Below are 15413 nucleotides of genomic sequence, written 5' to 3'. Positions count from 1 at the left end.
ATTTTGTTTTCTCTTCATTGTTCAGTGTGTGCCCTTCTGTCTTATTTACCAGACTTTATTCAAGCCTTCTTCCAGAGGCAGAATTATTAATTTCCTCTTGAACTTCTGCCGATTTCATCGCTATTGTATCTGAGCAGTTGAAGAACAATTAATTAATTTTCCCAAAACCTCTGTGAGATGAAGGGATGTTTTAAAGATGGGGAAACAAAGAACAGAGAGATTAAATACAAAGGAATAACTTGTCATTTTAGGGGCCAATTAGAGCTGGCACAGACCTGTGTTTTTCCCTGAACATATAGCATCCTGTGGCACACTCTTTGTTCAGAGGGCAGCTCCCTCTGGCTGCAGGTGCTCTTCTGGCTGCTCCACCTCAGCATTGCACAAGGGTTTCCTTGCTGGGCTGGCCTTGGATTAAGGGGCCATCTTAATGCCCGTATAGCCTGGCTCTCCTTGCAAGCATTCAGCTGCTTTAGCCAAATGAGCCCCTGTTCTTCTCCTGGGTCTCAGCTCATGTTCCACCTTCTGCAAGGGGGGGACACAAAGTACTTCTGTCATCACGAGCCCTGGTTTTATCCCTGGGACTGTTCTTGACCTGAATTAAGCAAGTGACTTTACTTCACCTCCTAACATGTAGTGCTTGCTTTGGCTATTGTGATGATGTTCCTTCTAAGCACCCAGATGCTCCAGGTTTCTTTCCATTCGATCTGCCTCCCAGCCCACCCCCCACTCCCCATTTCTTGAGGCTGGAGAGAAAAAGTTTTCTCCAGACAGATTTTCCCCCTGGATGGTGGACCTACCCCATGGCTGTCTCAAGCATCCACCTTTTCCCCAGTCCCACAGTGGTCCAGATTCCTTCTCCTCTCCCTGCTCCTCTGTTCTGTGGCTCCTTGACCGGACTCCTCCTGGCTGACTTTGTCCAGGTGCCAAGGAGATACAGGAGCCTGCTTTAAAGCCAGGGCAATCACATTTTCCACTGTTTTCATCTCTTCCACAAGCTGCAGACTTGGTGTACCCCATGGACAGTTTATGCTGGAGCGCTTGTGACACATCTGCCCACAGCTAAAGGACCCCACCATCCCTGCTCTGTAATCCCTGTAGAGATGCTACCACGGTGAGAGGCTTCTTTCTGGACGCATCTCTGAAGTCATTAAAAGGCCTATAGCACAACTCCCTTACCCAGCACGGCAAGTCCAAAATGGGAAGCCCCGATGCCTGTGAGCTCTCCTTGCTCCAAACACCCAGCAGGCCTTAGGCTACGCTGTGTCTTGACTCAGAATGCTGCTGTGGTGCTTGTCACCTCTGTCTTCAGAGTCAAGGGGTTCCCCATACGTGCTCGGAGCATGCTGGAAGTCGGTGTTAGGAGCTGCGGAGGTCTTGGCCATCTTGTCTGCAGGCACCCACTCAGGGTTGGCTGGTCCGCAGCAGGCTGAGCCCGGTCCGTCTCTTGTCCTGGCTCACGTGGGAAAATGCTGCAGGGGGCTGGAGCTGTGTGAAGGGAAAAAGTGCTTAATGCTTAGCAGTCAGTCTGAAGTAGCTTGGGAGTAGGCTGCCAGAAGCCCTCAAGCAAGGCAGTCGTTAGAAAAGCTTCCACTTCATTTATTTATGTATTTAATTTTTAAATTTTAAGGAATTTATCACCTTGATAGCTAGAGCCCCAGTTCTGCAAGCAGTTGCAACCAAACTCATTTCTGCAGACTGAGCTGGTCGCAGGATGGGTGTCTAAAAGCCACACAACTCGTTTGTGCTGTCTGCTGTTACACCTCACATTAGGGTTTCCAAATAACTGTGGTAGTGTTGTAGTGCTCCTGAAGAGCTGCTGTCATGCTAAAAACCAACTGATGTAGATTAAAATTAGCTTTAATGTATCATTGTGCTCCTTTTTTTTTTTGTGGCTCAGCCAGAAAGGACATTGTTAGGTTGGAAAATGGGTTGGTTTGAATAATGTCAACAGATTGGGAAGTGCAGCTATGTGGCTGTCGTGCACCAGCCCAGAGCTGAAGTTGTGTGTGTTACAAACTCTAGTGAAGGACAAACAAATGAAAGCAAGCAAAATTGCTTTAAACAGCCATAAAGACATTTCTGTTAGTGTTAAATATTATAAACCCCTTGTCTCCCGTGTTTGTTTTTAAAGTGCTGAAAATCTGAAAAAGTTTCAAATCCACTGTAAGTCAGAGACACCTCTACCCACCAGACCCTTAAGAGTCGGTGGGTTTCTTAATAATTTCAAAACCAAGGTGTTTCTAGATTATATAAAAAAATATTTCTGCCGTGGTTTGTTACTGAAATTAGAAATGTGTTTCAGTAGCCTGAAATTGGCTTGCTTTTCTCTTCCAGTTAGTGTTGATGACACTTGGTGGACCACCAGTGAGGATTCAGATTCTGGACTGGAGGGATTCTTATTTTTTTATATATATATATTTTTTTTTATTTCTGTTTCTTCTCACTGGTAGGAGGAATGAAATCTCCTGTGGTCTTTATTCTTGGCACGAGAGGACCATTTTTCAAAAACTGACAATCAGTGCAGGTTGTCTGCATTTTTGATAGCCAAACCAAAACTGCCTGCAAAGGCTAAGTTTTCTAAACTAGCGTCCACACTCTGGAAATCAGGTCTCTTGAAAATATTTTAAGCTGGGCCTCTGGAAGCTGAGCAGCTCAACCTCTGACATGTTTTGCAGTCACAGAGAGAGAGAAAGTTTACGCTCGTGGATGGCTGAGTGCAGCCCACTTGGCCATGGCAGCAAGCCTTAGAAGTTTTTCCTTCTTTCTTCTCACACCCTGTTGCAATATTGTGCCGATGTCTTAGCCTGCACACGTACACTGAGGAAGATTTGCCTTATTTCATCCAGGCAGTAGGTGCTATTTTCAAGTCGTAGATCGTTTTAGTATATGGAAATATATTAAGAACTGTCTTTATTCCCGAAATGCTGATGTAGTGCAAGTTGGATGTGTCTGTAGCCGTTTCCTCAGCTCTCTGTGCACCTGCAACACTAATGCATGTTCTTACAATTGTACAGCTAAGTCACATAACCCAAACATTGATTATTTAGCTGCTGTATCTGCTTTGCTTTCTAGTGGCAAAGGAAGAGTATGAGAAAGTAAGAGAATAATGCTGCAAGATATGAAATGGTAGCAGGTGCAGCCCTTCTAAGATAAGTTCAGCAGCATTTCACAGGGATGCATACTAGATAGCAGGCAAGAGATACAGGCATGGAGTCTGTCGTCTGTGTTGTGATGGATTGTATTGGGCTTTTTCCATGATTGCAAACCAACTGTGTATGGGGAGACTGACCGTACCTAGGGTACTCTCCAAGCCTCAGTCACTCTGTACTGTATTCTCTCACTCTCATGTTTGTGCTTCACAAATTCTCCTCCCCTCCTTCCACTGCCCTCTCATCGTCCTTGGTGTAAAAGATTTGGGATTCTTGGTAGCAGTCAATGCTTGCTTAATTCAGCTCTCATTCAAGCCAGCACAAGCAGAGTTTGTTCAATTTTGAAAATTCCCCTGTCCAGATTCTTCTCTTTTTTGCTGCTTTCTCAGCATGTCATCCAGTCCTCCGCTGTCCTCATCCTGCACTAAACTGCAGCCTTTTGCAGTGTTGCAGAAGAGGATGAAGGATGAGAATAGGTTAGTGAAAAGTGCCTAGGTGAAAGCAGTATAGCTATGAGCTGCAAGTCACTCCAGCGTTAAACTAATTTTCAACCTGCATAGCCTGATTCGTTAACAATCATTTAACTGCTGTGTTTTTCAATTGAGTTCTGGTTTCTCTATTTCACCTTTCCCCAGAACAAGGCAGGCTACTCTGCATGTAGCAGGGGACCATGCATGCTGGGTTTTGCCAGAGATATTCTTGTTCTTCCAGCTGTTTCCTCTGTCAAGGGGTCTAGCTGGTGGCCAGGTGTCATCCCTCCATAACACTGGAGTAAAAAAGGACTACATTGACTGTCTGACCTGCCTCCTCCTTCTCCAGTGGTGTTCTCTTACTTGAGGAAATAAACTAAATTCAGAAGGCTCTCCTCTGTCCAAGGCACAGTAAATCCTTGTGTAAGCTGGGGCTGCCTCTCAGAATCATGAACTGACGTGCGCTCAGTTTTATCTTGGTGTGAAAATATACCATATAAATAGGTGTTACAAATAGTGAAGAGCTGAGATGAGGAGACTGAACAGATTTAATAACCAGGTAGAACATTGTTTATTGAAGAGACTGAGACTTTTGTTATCTTTTTTTTTAACCTAGTTCTGTCATACAGTTAGCTTGCATGCGTCTTAATCTTTTAAGCTTTAATTTCACTGACAACTCAGACTGGAGTCGTTACTGACCCTTGGTTTTATGATTGCATTTGTGAGCTTTTTTTTTTTATTTATTTCCCCTTCTCCTGGATTGTGGAGGAGTTTTGGGAGGAGAGAGTTGGAATGTTGATTTTGGGTTTTTTTCTTTTTTGGTCCGTGACCATCAATGGAAAATGTAAAACTGTGGATAAGTAGTTTAAGGAGAACCTAATGGCAACTGTTGGGACTATATGCTGCTCTTCTAGTCCAGGGCATGATGTGGTTTTATGCTGACAACATTTTATAGTGACTGTAGGCCTGCTGTTTCACTGATAGAAGTGTGTTGCAGACTTGAAAGCATGAAAGGGACAGGGTAATAAGCCATACAAGGATCCAGCACTGAGACTTCAACTGAAGACAGAATTTGTCCCAGAAGTCAAGGCTGTGGTCCTGGTGGGAACATAGAGCAGCTGGCATGGCCATGTGTGTGTGAAACACAAAGTATCGGAAGAACAGAGGGAGGGTGCTGTGAGCAGCATTCCCGCTGTCCTACGGAAAGTCAGGTGATCAGCAAGCAGCTCAGACTGCAGAGAGGGCAGAAAGATGTCAGTGGAGTTTCAGTACCGAGAGGCATCAGTTAATATAGAGATGTTGCCCAAGGGTCCTTAAAGTTGAGAGGCTGCAGCCTTTCTGTAGTAAACTCTAGTTTACTCTAGTAAAGTCCTTGCACGCCCCCAGAATAAAGAGGGTGCTCCCAGCTGTAGGGCCAGCAGCAGAAGGTACCTGCTGCTCCGGCTTCCTTCCCTGCTGCTCTCTGGGCAGGCAGCTCAGCAGGCTTCTCTGTCTCTTGCATCCTTCTCTGTGTTTTATCAGCGCAATCGAGGAGGATGTTCACCCACTGTAAGAGCAGCTGGGTGCTGCTTTTCCCTGAGATTTTCGTGCTGGGGTGTTTGGCACTGGCAGGCAACAGAGCGACTGATTGCTGAAGCAAATTAGATTCCTTTCCCACTCCCCCTTTAACACAAGTGTTGGTGTTATTGGGAATCACAGATCTGTGGATTTACAGCAAGTTTGTAACCCTGGTGTGAGCAAACATGGTTGGTGTTAACTATGCAGTCTGTTAACCAGAATACACTGAAGGTGACTTTGTCCTGCTCTCTGTGAGTGTCATGCCTTGTCCCCATGACACTGCTACATAGCATCAACCTGTGCATGGTGAATAAGCTCTGTCAGAGGTACCTGTTACACCATACCCCTTTTGTTCTCCTTTCAGAGGGGTCTGACAAGCTGTACAAGCATTTTGTTATTCCCGAAGTAACTTTATTTCCCAGAACTAGGCCAGCAGCATGTTCCTGTGCTGAGCACCAGCTTAGCAAAGCAGCCAATAAATGGTTAGCTTGAAGGAGTGCTGATTGCATATTTTCTGTCTGGTGAGGCATTCATACTGAGACTTCATGGTTTCTGGAGCCTGGCATCTGCATCTTAAGTTGAACCAGAAACTGTACAGTGAGATCAGTAAGATTGGACCTCCTGATGATTTATAACACACACACACACACACACCCCCCAAGGTCCTTGTTGCTGTTGTTACAGCACCTAGCAGTCTCTCTCAGCTGTGGATTAAAAAAACCTCCACGTTATTGTGCGTTATGCAAATACAGAGCCAGAACGTAGCCCTTGAGCCTGAAAGGTGGTGATCAGAGACAGCAGGAGGGACCAAGCAGGCAGACAGGAAAGCACAAGGAAACCATGACAGACCAGTGACGTGCATGCAGCAAGCCAGTTGCTTAAGGTGTAACGAGCGATTTATGAGCTGTGTGGGCCCAGGAAGGGTTTGGCATTGGTGAGGTGTTTATAGGAAGCTCCTCTCAGGCCCATGGACAACATGACAGTATAGAAGACTCTCTTTTGCTTCAGGAAGTTGTGATGGGGACTGGTGTAATGGGCAGATCGGGTGCCAGGATTTCTGTCTGGATGGTGAGTGATCCAGAATTGGTCTGGCCATCATAGAAGTTGCTGTGGTTTGGTTATATTAGCATTTCAAAACCTTTTTCACAGAGCTACGTTCAATAATAGGATACAAATAGGGGAGGCAATCAGCAGAGCTGAGAATGGATTCCTATCAGCATCAAAACAAGACTAGTTCCTAATTGCCACTAAACACCATCAACATTTGAGGTCAAGTTTTTTCTGTCAGAATTTGTAACCAGATCAATACTGTGGACTTACCATTGGTAGGATTTTTTTCTTACATCATCAGTAGTGTAAAAGCAGGGAAGTCACAAAATCTCTTCTTATATCTGGCAAGGACTGACAAGTCTGAGGAGACTGGGAAATGTTTACCCTGTGCAGGCCTTCCTGTACCGTGTCTACAGTTGTCCTTGAATTCTGCTGCAAATCCTGCACAGAATCTCCTGTGCTGCAGGAGTCATTTACCAATGCAGGTCTTCAGGGTCCTGCTGCCTTGGCTCTGCAGGAGGCTGAGCTGAAAAGACACGCTGATCTGCATAAGTCATGGGTGATTATGAGTACCAATTGAGCAGGGAAATATTTTTGGCTTTGTCCTGAGGTTTGGCGAGTGTCCACTGGTTTCCATTCTGAGAATGTCACAGAGACGGATTGCTGCCACAGTAATGAAAATATCAAGAGCTGCTTAAAAAAGCAAATATTCTTGGGGAAATAATGAGAATCAATTGAGTTGGTCCACAATGTACAAACCAGGAGCTGGAGTGACGGTTGAACTCTGCAGAGAATGCCAAACCAGTGGTAAAATTAGGTGGCTGGTAATTGGAAGGAAGCTTTCCTCCCAGTGAGTCCATTTCAGAGCTGCTCCACAATTACTGGCTTACAGAGGCATGTATTTTAAGGCCTGGATTTTTTTTTTGGCCTGACCTGTGCTTGGGAGGGGTGTTTAGTATTGGTCAAAGCCCCACGTAAGCCTGGATGCTACAATGCAGGACTCTGGTGTCTTTGCCGGGAGGTAGTCAGTAAAGATTATGGTCAGGGGACTGACCTGGATACTCATAGTGTCCTGGGATATTGGGACAGCTGTGATTTCAGCATCTCAGCAGCAGGGAGGCATCACTGTGGGGTACAGAAGGGAGCATCCGCTCCCTAGCATTCAGTCCAGGATATCCTACTGTGCTCTTAGTCCCAGCACAGGACCCTTTGGCTGATGTCAGCTGCCTGCCAGCTTTCCAGGAAGGCTGCCCAGGTGACAGTGACTTTCTATGCAGGAACCTGTCTACAATTTCAGCTGTCACAGAGTGGTTCAGCATGCTAGGAGGGGACATGGGATCAGGGACCCCTGCCATGCTGTCATGAGAGAGTCCCTCGTGCATTTGCCTGGCATTGTGGCAGCCAGCCTCACCTATCCTTGACCTGCACAGTGGAGCTGTCCCAGCTGGAGCAGGGGGCTGCTCCAGCCTGTGTGGAGAGCTTTCCCTTCGCTGCGGTTTCTCATGCCTCTGCAGCTCTCTGACCCCAGCTCCCTGCAAAACATCCTGAGGTGTTTGGACCTTGCTCTCACGGATGTTTTTGTTACCTCCTGGGACCATAAAGTGGGAATCAGCATGATTGACTCAAAGGTACATGTCCGAGTCTGAGAGATGACCACTAGAGGAGCAGCAAGGGGGAAAAGTGTACCTGGTGATCTTTGCTATATTTGATTTGCAGCTAATGATTATTAGCTTGTGATTGACTGCTGGAAGATGGGAGTAATTACCTTAAGAAATTCCTTCCTGCCTTCTGTCTTCATTGCAGTTGCTATAGGACTGATACACTTAACAGCAAAAGAAAGAGAAAGTGTGTGCAGAATATTAAACATGCAGTTGCTATTTCCCACCTTCTGTTTGGTCACGACCTTTCCAACAGCACAAAGTCTGTAGCCTCTGAATCACAGACTTTACCTTTAGCTCTCGCTTTGCTGTTTTTCATGGCGGCATTTGGCTGCCAGGTGCTGCAGGCTGCCTTGCGACAGGGAGAATGTGCTTTCACCCTGCCTGCAGCCCATTCTCAAGAGACTGCCTCTGGAGTCACAGAAACACTGCCATCCCTTCCAACAGCATTTATCATCTTCAGTGACAGAAAGGATTGTGACCCTGGTTCGTGGGACTTTTTACGAAGCAGGTGAGGGAGATTTGGTTGAGATGAAATGACCTCAGAGAAGGTGTGAGATGCTTGGAAGAGTATCCCCAAAAGGCCAATAGTGTGGAAGGATGTGGCCAGAAATCTCCTTGTAGACTTGGGGCATAGGTGGAGGCTGCAGCCAGGAAGATGCAATTGAGACAGAAGGGAAAATGTCCCACTGGTGAGGGCTGGAAACCTCCAATGTTTGAGGACCAATGTTAGCCTCTGAGAAGGATTCTCTTGGCTTTGCTGGTTCTGCATCTGAATTATGGAGTGGGTCAAAGTGCCACCAGGAGCTCACCACCCTCTAAACCATACCAAGCCCTGGATATGGGATATCTAGCCCATAGCTCACGTACAATGCCTTGTTTCACTGTGGGAATGGTGCTGGTGAAAATGAGGCCTCCAGGTACTGGCTGGGCAGGAGGAGTCTTTTTAAGTTCTCTGGTTTGGGCTGCTGTCTGCAAGGGGTGTTTCAGCTCAATGCGTTGGCCATGGGATGGGAGAGGGTCCCTCAAAGTGTGGACTGTCCAGAGCGGTCTGCTGTGGCCACCAGCCCAGTGATTCATCTGGCTCGCAACCCGCTCACAAGTGGTGCCTGGAAGCATGAGCTGACCCCGAGATCAGCTACTGGCTCTAGGCCTGGACCAGCTTCCAAAGCTCAGAGACTTGCCTACTATTGCCCAACATGTGGGAGCAATTCAGCAACTGCACGTATATCCACACGCAGGGCCTAAGAAGTGGGACCAGGAGTGAGCTGTGGCATATCACGGTCCCCTGCTTGCACTGGAGGAAGCTTGGTGGCTTGTGTGGTGAGGGAGCTTGGGCACTGCAGGCGCTCACCCCCTGTGAGATGTGTGTGCCCAGGAAGATGACAGAGCTCTGTCCATGTGATAGAGGGACCACCTCTGTGGTGGACAGCAGCCCTGGCTAGTTGGTGCTGGTCTTTGTAATGATGTAGGGCTTCAAGGAACTTCCCCAGAGGTTTGACGGTATTCCAGAAAAGCTCCATGATTTTTAAGTGCCACCATTTGTAGGAACTGTAAGAATCCCTTTGTTTCTGTCTTGTTCATGTACCTGCTGTGACTTTTCAGATTTGAATGAACCTTACACTGTGTTTAATTGAACAAAAGGCAGTGGAACCTATTAAATTCTGCCTGAGCATGAAGTCGATTTTTTTCTTATTTCTACCCAGCACTGACACAGATGAAAAACTGCTCATAACTTTAGTTTTGAAAATGAAGCACAGTTCTATCTTTAACATAAATGTCTGGCATACAAGGATCCGTCCTTGTAGGCAGGTTTTGCTGTGTCCAATCAGGTCATCGCCCTCTCTCCCAAGTACCTGGTGGAGAAAATGTCTCAGTCATTTAGTGGAAGATATTTTAATTTTCTGCTTGGCTTGGCTGAGCAGCTGTGACTTCAGGATGATTGGTTGGATTTGCATAAGGTCATTAAGATCCCATAATGATGTTTATTGCTAAGGCATCTGCCATTTATATTCCTGCAGAGCAAGTAAAAGTAAACCTCAACTAATATCACTGTTATTACCAATGCAGTCAATGGCAATGAAACCCATCAATAAGTGAAGATTTCACAGTGGACTGTAGGTAAATGTCTTACTGAAATTCTCAGCCCACTAAAGTGATGATAGGCAGAGTGAGCCCCACAGGCTCTCTTTAAATGAATGCTGATTTGGTTGTTACTTGCTTCATCTTTGGATGGAGGAGGGACTGGGATCCTCACAATACTAAGCACTATACCTACCACATTCTGGAACTATGTATGTGTTGTGCCTGGATGGGTGAACAGCAAAATAAGTATGTGCCCTGAAGCTTCTCCCTTCCTAGTTCTCTTCAGCTGTGGCTCAGATACTTCAGCTGATAGGCTCTGCTGTGACCTGCCTCTCTTCAGTGGGTTGCAGCAGTGCTTGGTTTTGGTGCGTAAAAACCAATTCTTTGCTGTGGGCTGAATTCTGCAAATCACAAGAAAGTAAAGCGCTGCTGGTTTTCATCTTCCCATCCTCTTCAGGATGAGACTGGTACCTAAGGTAGAGGACCTTTTTGGTTTTGTATGATTCCAAATGCATAAGACATGTATTAACTACAAATTACAGCCAGTCCGATTTCCCTGAAAATCTGTCCCCGATCTCCACCTGAGTTCACTACTTACTGTAACATTGGCCAACAGTTAGTCATTTAACTCGATGTGAGATCCTATCATATTATCACAGGGCTGATTTGGAGTTGTGTCAAGGATTTGCTGAGCAGTAGTGTCAGGAAAACAACACTTTCTGGAGGGGACCCCAGCAGGCTTTAAGGGCCACCCCTTGGCTCTGAGGGTAGCTCCTGCAAACCAGGAGTAGTGCGCAAGGAGGTTCACACTGCGTGTCTTGCTGCAGCAGATTGAAGAGGCTTATGCAGTGCACTGCCGGCTGTTGTGATGTTTCAGGGTGCCTGCAAGGTATCACAGTGAGCAAGAGTTTTGTCAGTCAGCACAGAGAGCATTCAAAAAACAGATCACAGCCTGTGAGGGTGGCGTAAGGGCTTCCCTGATTGCTTCTGCACAGTCCACATAAAGAGGGGCAGCATGAAGACTGACCCAGATTCTCTGCTTCTGGATGCCTTTTGACAAGCTCTTAATGGGAATTTAAACGTATTGAATGAAGACTTGAGGGAGCAGTATCCGCTGTGACTGAAACCACTCAGTTGCCTGCCTGCTCCCCTCATCCCCAGCCCAGCAGAGCTTGGCAGTGGTACGTGTTCCCTTGGCTTCCCATCTCTGAGGAGGCAGAAGAACAGCAGCAGGGAAAAGGGGCTTGTGTTTGCTGCTTGTTTTCTCAACCTGTCTTGCAGCATTGCCAGGTAAAGCTGTCTCAGTTTACAGTCACCTTTCAGGCTGTAGCTGACCATTAGAAGAAAAAGACGCTTCTCTAGAAAAGAGCTTTGCGGCTTTCAGTACAGCCTCTTTAAAAATGTGTGGAGTAAGATTCCAGACTGGTGATTGATTTGGAAGCACCCTTGGACTCCAGAGCTGCACAAGATAGCCTATCCAAAATAGCCACCGTGGTCAGTCAGTAAGAACATTTGCTTCTGGTGCAGTAAGGTAAGAGACATGTTTGCATTAAAACTATGTCTAATGAATTATAGACGGTCTACCACTTCCCTTTAAAACTCACGAGAAACATTCATCTTTGCCTGAAAATGCTTTCTGCTGAATGGCAGTCTCTCTGTCAAGATCTAACATCAATGATCCAAACTACACATAAGGAGTCAACAACACAGTGTGCACAGCAGCTGGGAAGGAGATGTTTCCAGCTATGAGGCACTGAGCGGTGGATTCACTATTGGCGCATCTCTGTAGACTCTTAAGGCTAATCACTGCAGTGGTTGGCTTTAATCTTTTGACACCCTTGCCCAAGCATTTCTGCCTCTCCACATAACAAACTAAGTTATTAGCTCTTAATACCTGAAAATCTAGACCTCTAGATGATAGAGAAACAAGACTAGGAAGATTGCTTCCAAAGCCTAGCATTTCCAGGCAGTGTTTGTAGCTGATTGTTCAGCCCAAGAATGTCAAGCAAAGAATGGGCCATGAGAGGAGGAAAAGCCCTGGAGCAATTCAGAGTGAAAAAGGTCCCTGAATAACGTGGATGTGCTTAAATAACATTTGATGTGCTTCCCATGGAAAATTGAGCAGAGAAGATATCCAGCGGCGCATACCCCTCTGGACTGCCTTGCACCTTTGTTGGCAGCAGCAGGAGTACAAACATCCTTACCAAGGTAGCAGCACCCACGTTCTGTGTCACCTCCTTCATCTCAGGCTCATCATTGTAATGGGGAAAGCAGGTGAGTAGCACAGCCAGCTGCACAGCCTCTGTCGCCAGGTCTCCTGTGGATGGGAGAAAAGCTTCCGCACTGCTGAGGGGAGGGAAATAATATGGAAGAGCAGAAGAGAAGGGTCAGTTTTACAGAGGATATTGGTGAAGCCCTAGGAGGGGGCACAGAGTATATTGCTACTGAGGCCCTGGCTGCCCTGATCAAACTTAGGTGGCAAAAGCAGCAGCTGCCAGTGTCTGATTTTCAGGGATTTTGTCCCAGGTAGCTTATCCCCATGTGTATATTGGAGGAGGTTGTGTGTGCTGCATGGGGCCGCTGCTTTAGGAGTTAAGAACTGCAGAAATCAAGCAGAAACGGGTAAAATCTTGATTTCTCTGCTCTCCAGCCCTTCAAAAAGGGAAATAAGCTTTCAGAGTAGTAAGTGTTACACCTAAGAGTTTGCAGGGCAAAAGTTTACCAATGCGAAACCAGATATCTAATATGGGTTGTTTTAGCCATAGGAATGATGCTGTGGTATGCAGGTGAGAATGCACTATCGGTCCTCATCTGTGTTGGACTCATCGGGGGTTGCTCTCATTTAAGCCTGGTCTAAAGAGCTCTTCCTTTCAGTCCCCGGTATAGTAGTCAAGAGAGGGCTAATGGGCACTTGTCTGGGGTTTGAATTTTGGATACTTCCTTCAAATGGAGGAAGCATAACCTGATGGACAGTCATTTTACAGCTGCGTCCTTATGCTTGGCTCCCAGAGGACCAGCTCTCCACTGGGTTACAGTATTGCTGATTTAAAACTCAAATTTGATCATGCCTAAACTGTTTCCCTGATTTCCTTTCTGCCTTAGTCTGGTAAACTGTAATTTAAGTGGTTTCCAGTGCTTTAAGATTTATATGGAGTCCTTGGTTGCTGCAAGACTATATGGCACAACTTAGGCATTCAAGATCTGGACAGTTATAACTAGACTACATGATTCTTGTGAGCAGGCTGGAAGTGCTGCCAGTTCCCTCAGTGCTAATTAGCTCCTTTTACCCTCAGTGCATGGTTACCTTATGCGCACAGCTTTTCTATATCAGATTGTTCTTCCCAGTGATCAAATGGTTCACAGACTTCAGTAAAATGACTCATGGTCTAAGGAGGGCTGAGATTTAGTTGTCCCCTAGTTACTGCATCAGGGAGACCTACTAGGATATCTGTGAAATGTGAGCAGCATGTACAAGTCCCAGGCATGAGCATGTTCCCTTCAGTCCAGTCTGAATTCAATGTAAGAGTCCTTGCACTTCCCAGTGTCTTCTTGGTCTATGGCTTTTGTGCTCTAGGTCCCTCCTAGATAGCTGCATTTAAGCATCTGGATCTTAATGTGCTCATTCAGGTGTCTGAGGAAATTCCCTGCAAAGATTATAGTAGAATATGAAAGAACAGGAGAGGTACTAGCTTGATTTGCAGTAACCAGGTCATCTTGCTTTCACAGGTATGCTGTGTGGCATTGTGACAACACCCCCTGTACCCAGGAGAGACTTCATGAGACAGAATAGCGACAGTTGCCAGCAAGCCTGTTCATATGTTTGTCATTTGTTTCAGAAATGTTGTAACTCTATTATTAGGCAGAGCTTAAGTCTGCAGCTACAAAATCCCCACCGACATCTATGCTGAGAAAAGTGCATAGGAACTTAAGCAGCATCATAAAAGCTGAGTGGAATAACGTCATTATAAACTCCCTTACAAAAGATGCTCAATCAAAATGAAGGGGCTCGCTATCTATAAGATGTGAGATTTAATTAAAGATCTCTGAATAGAATTATGAACCTAACTCCACGTTTCTACATTTGGAAATTTCCATCATAAAGCATCTCCATTCATCTATCCCTACATGTATTGGAATGTATTGTCAGGTGGTATAAATCTAATCTGACTCAAGGACTTAAAGGCCTGCTTTTTTATTTTAGATAGGATTTTCTGACATGTCAATGATTGCATAAAGAGACTTTATACTGGTCATAAATTCCATCCACTTTAAAAAGCCATAGTATTAAGAGGCTGCAGATATTTTTTAGTATAATGGTCAGTATCTTTTTACAGCATTTGTTTTGCTAGTAGTTTTGGAAAATTCCAATATTGTAAGAGTTAACATGCAGAGAAAGCTGGGAAACTATCTTTTCTAGCACTCTGAAATAGGACCTTTCTTTATATATCATAGGAATTAAAATGAAGTTGCTGTTTGTTTGACTGAATTCATGCACGAGCATCACTGGAGGATGTGGTCAGAAAATTCATTTATACATTCAGGGGCTAGATCCAAGTCAGTGTAAATTAGCCATCTCCCATCTGTCTCCTTGTGGTTTACACCTGTGAAGGATGTGACCCACAGTGTTTGACATGCACTCAAGAAATTTGAAATAAAGATTTGAGGAGAAGCTTCTACTGAGGGGTCTTCCTATGACTGCAAAAAATAGAATCATAGGGAAGATGTTACCGCCACATGACTGCTTTTAATCTGCCCTTTTGAATACTATTAATGAATTTAAGGGCTAGCTTAGTAGTATTTTTTTCTTCTAAGATCTGAATCACAGGCTCATTCAGCCTACAGTGACAATTCCTCCTCATTTCCATGGCTTTGGAAGGTGTCAAGTGAAATGAACTGCACAGCTATCCCATTTTGTCCTCTGTTGCATATAAATTCCTGGATTTTGTTGTTAACGCTTTGCTGGAGTGTTGAGTATTTGTCCCAAAACCTGTGCAAATGCACAGAGAGCTGTAGTGATACCTGTCAGTGTGGTGGGTGAACCCGTGGCTCTGCTGAGGTTCTGGCTAGCAGTGTGCTGGGGATCTGGCTGCTCTGTGCTGCTAGACTCTTGTTTTGCAGTGTGACCTTTGTTGCCCAAGTTATCCTCCCCTGAGTGAATCAGTGTGGGTCAAGTTGACGTTTGTAGCAAGGAGGAACCCAACATCCAGCAGCCTAAAAATTTCCTGGACACCTAGTGTGTGAGATGCCAGCAGCTGGCCTTGCAGTGGACAAGGGCATGTAGTGGTAGGACAAGGATGGGGAGGACCCACATTGCTGAGCAGCAGCTGGGGGCTGTGTCTGGTGGTGCTCCCCTGCCTACTGGACCATTGCATGCTTTGCACTCTTGCTCAGCACTTTAGGCTGGTTTCCTGTCTCAAGGAAGGCAGGGGTCCCAGGCTGGGGGA

The 15413-nt window shown here is 45.8% G+C and overlaps 1 protein-coding gene across 4 annotated transcripts in view; it reads left to right on the top strand.

Annotated features, from left to right (window-relative positions):
- SLC24A3 (solute carrier family 24 member 3) overlaps positions 1-15413 on the top strand; it is a 182243-nt gene that overhangs the window by 122398 nt on the left and 44432 nt on the right. The window lies entirely within an intron of this gene.

The sequence above is a fragment of the Falco rusticolus genome, chromosome 12, assembly GCF_015220075.1.
Source record: "Falco rusticolus isolate bFalRus1 chromosome 12, bFalRus1.pri, whole genome shotgun sequence".
In the NCBI taxonomy this organism is placed as follows: Eukaryota; Metazoa; Chordata; class Aves; order Falconiformes; family Falconidae; genus Falco; species Falco rusticolus.
Note: the sequence above shows the minus strand (reverse complement) of the source record. Positions and strands in the feature narration are given on the sequence as shown.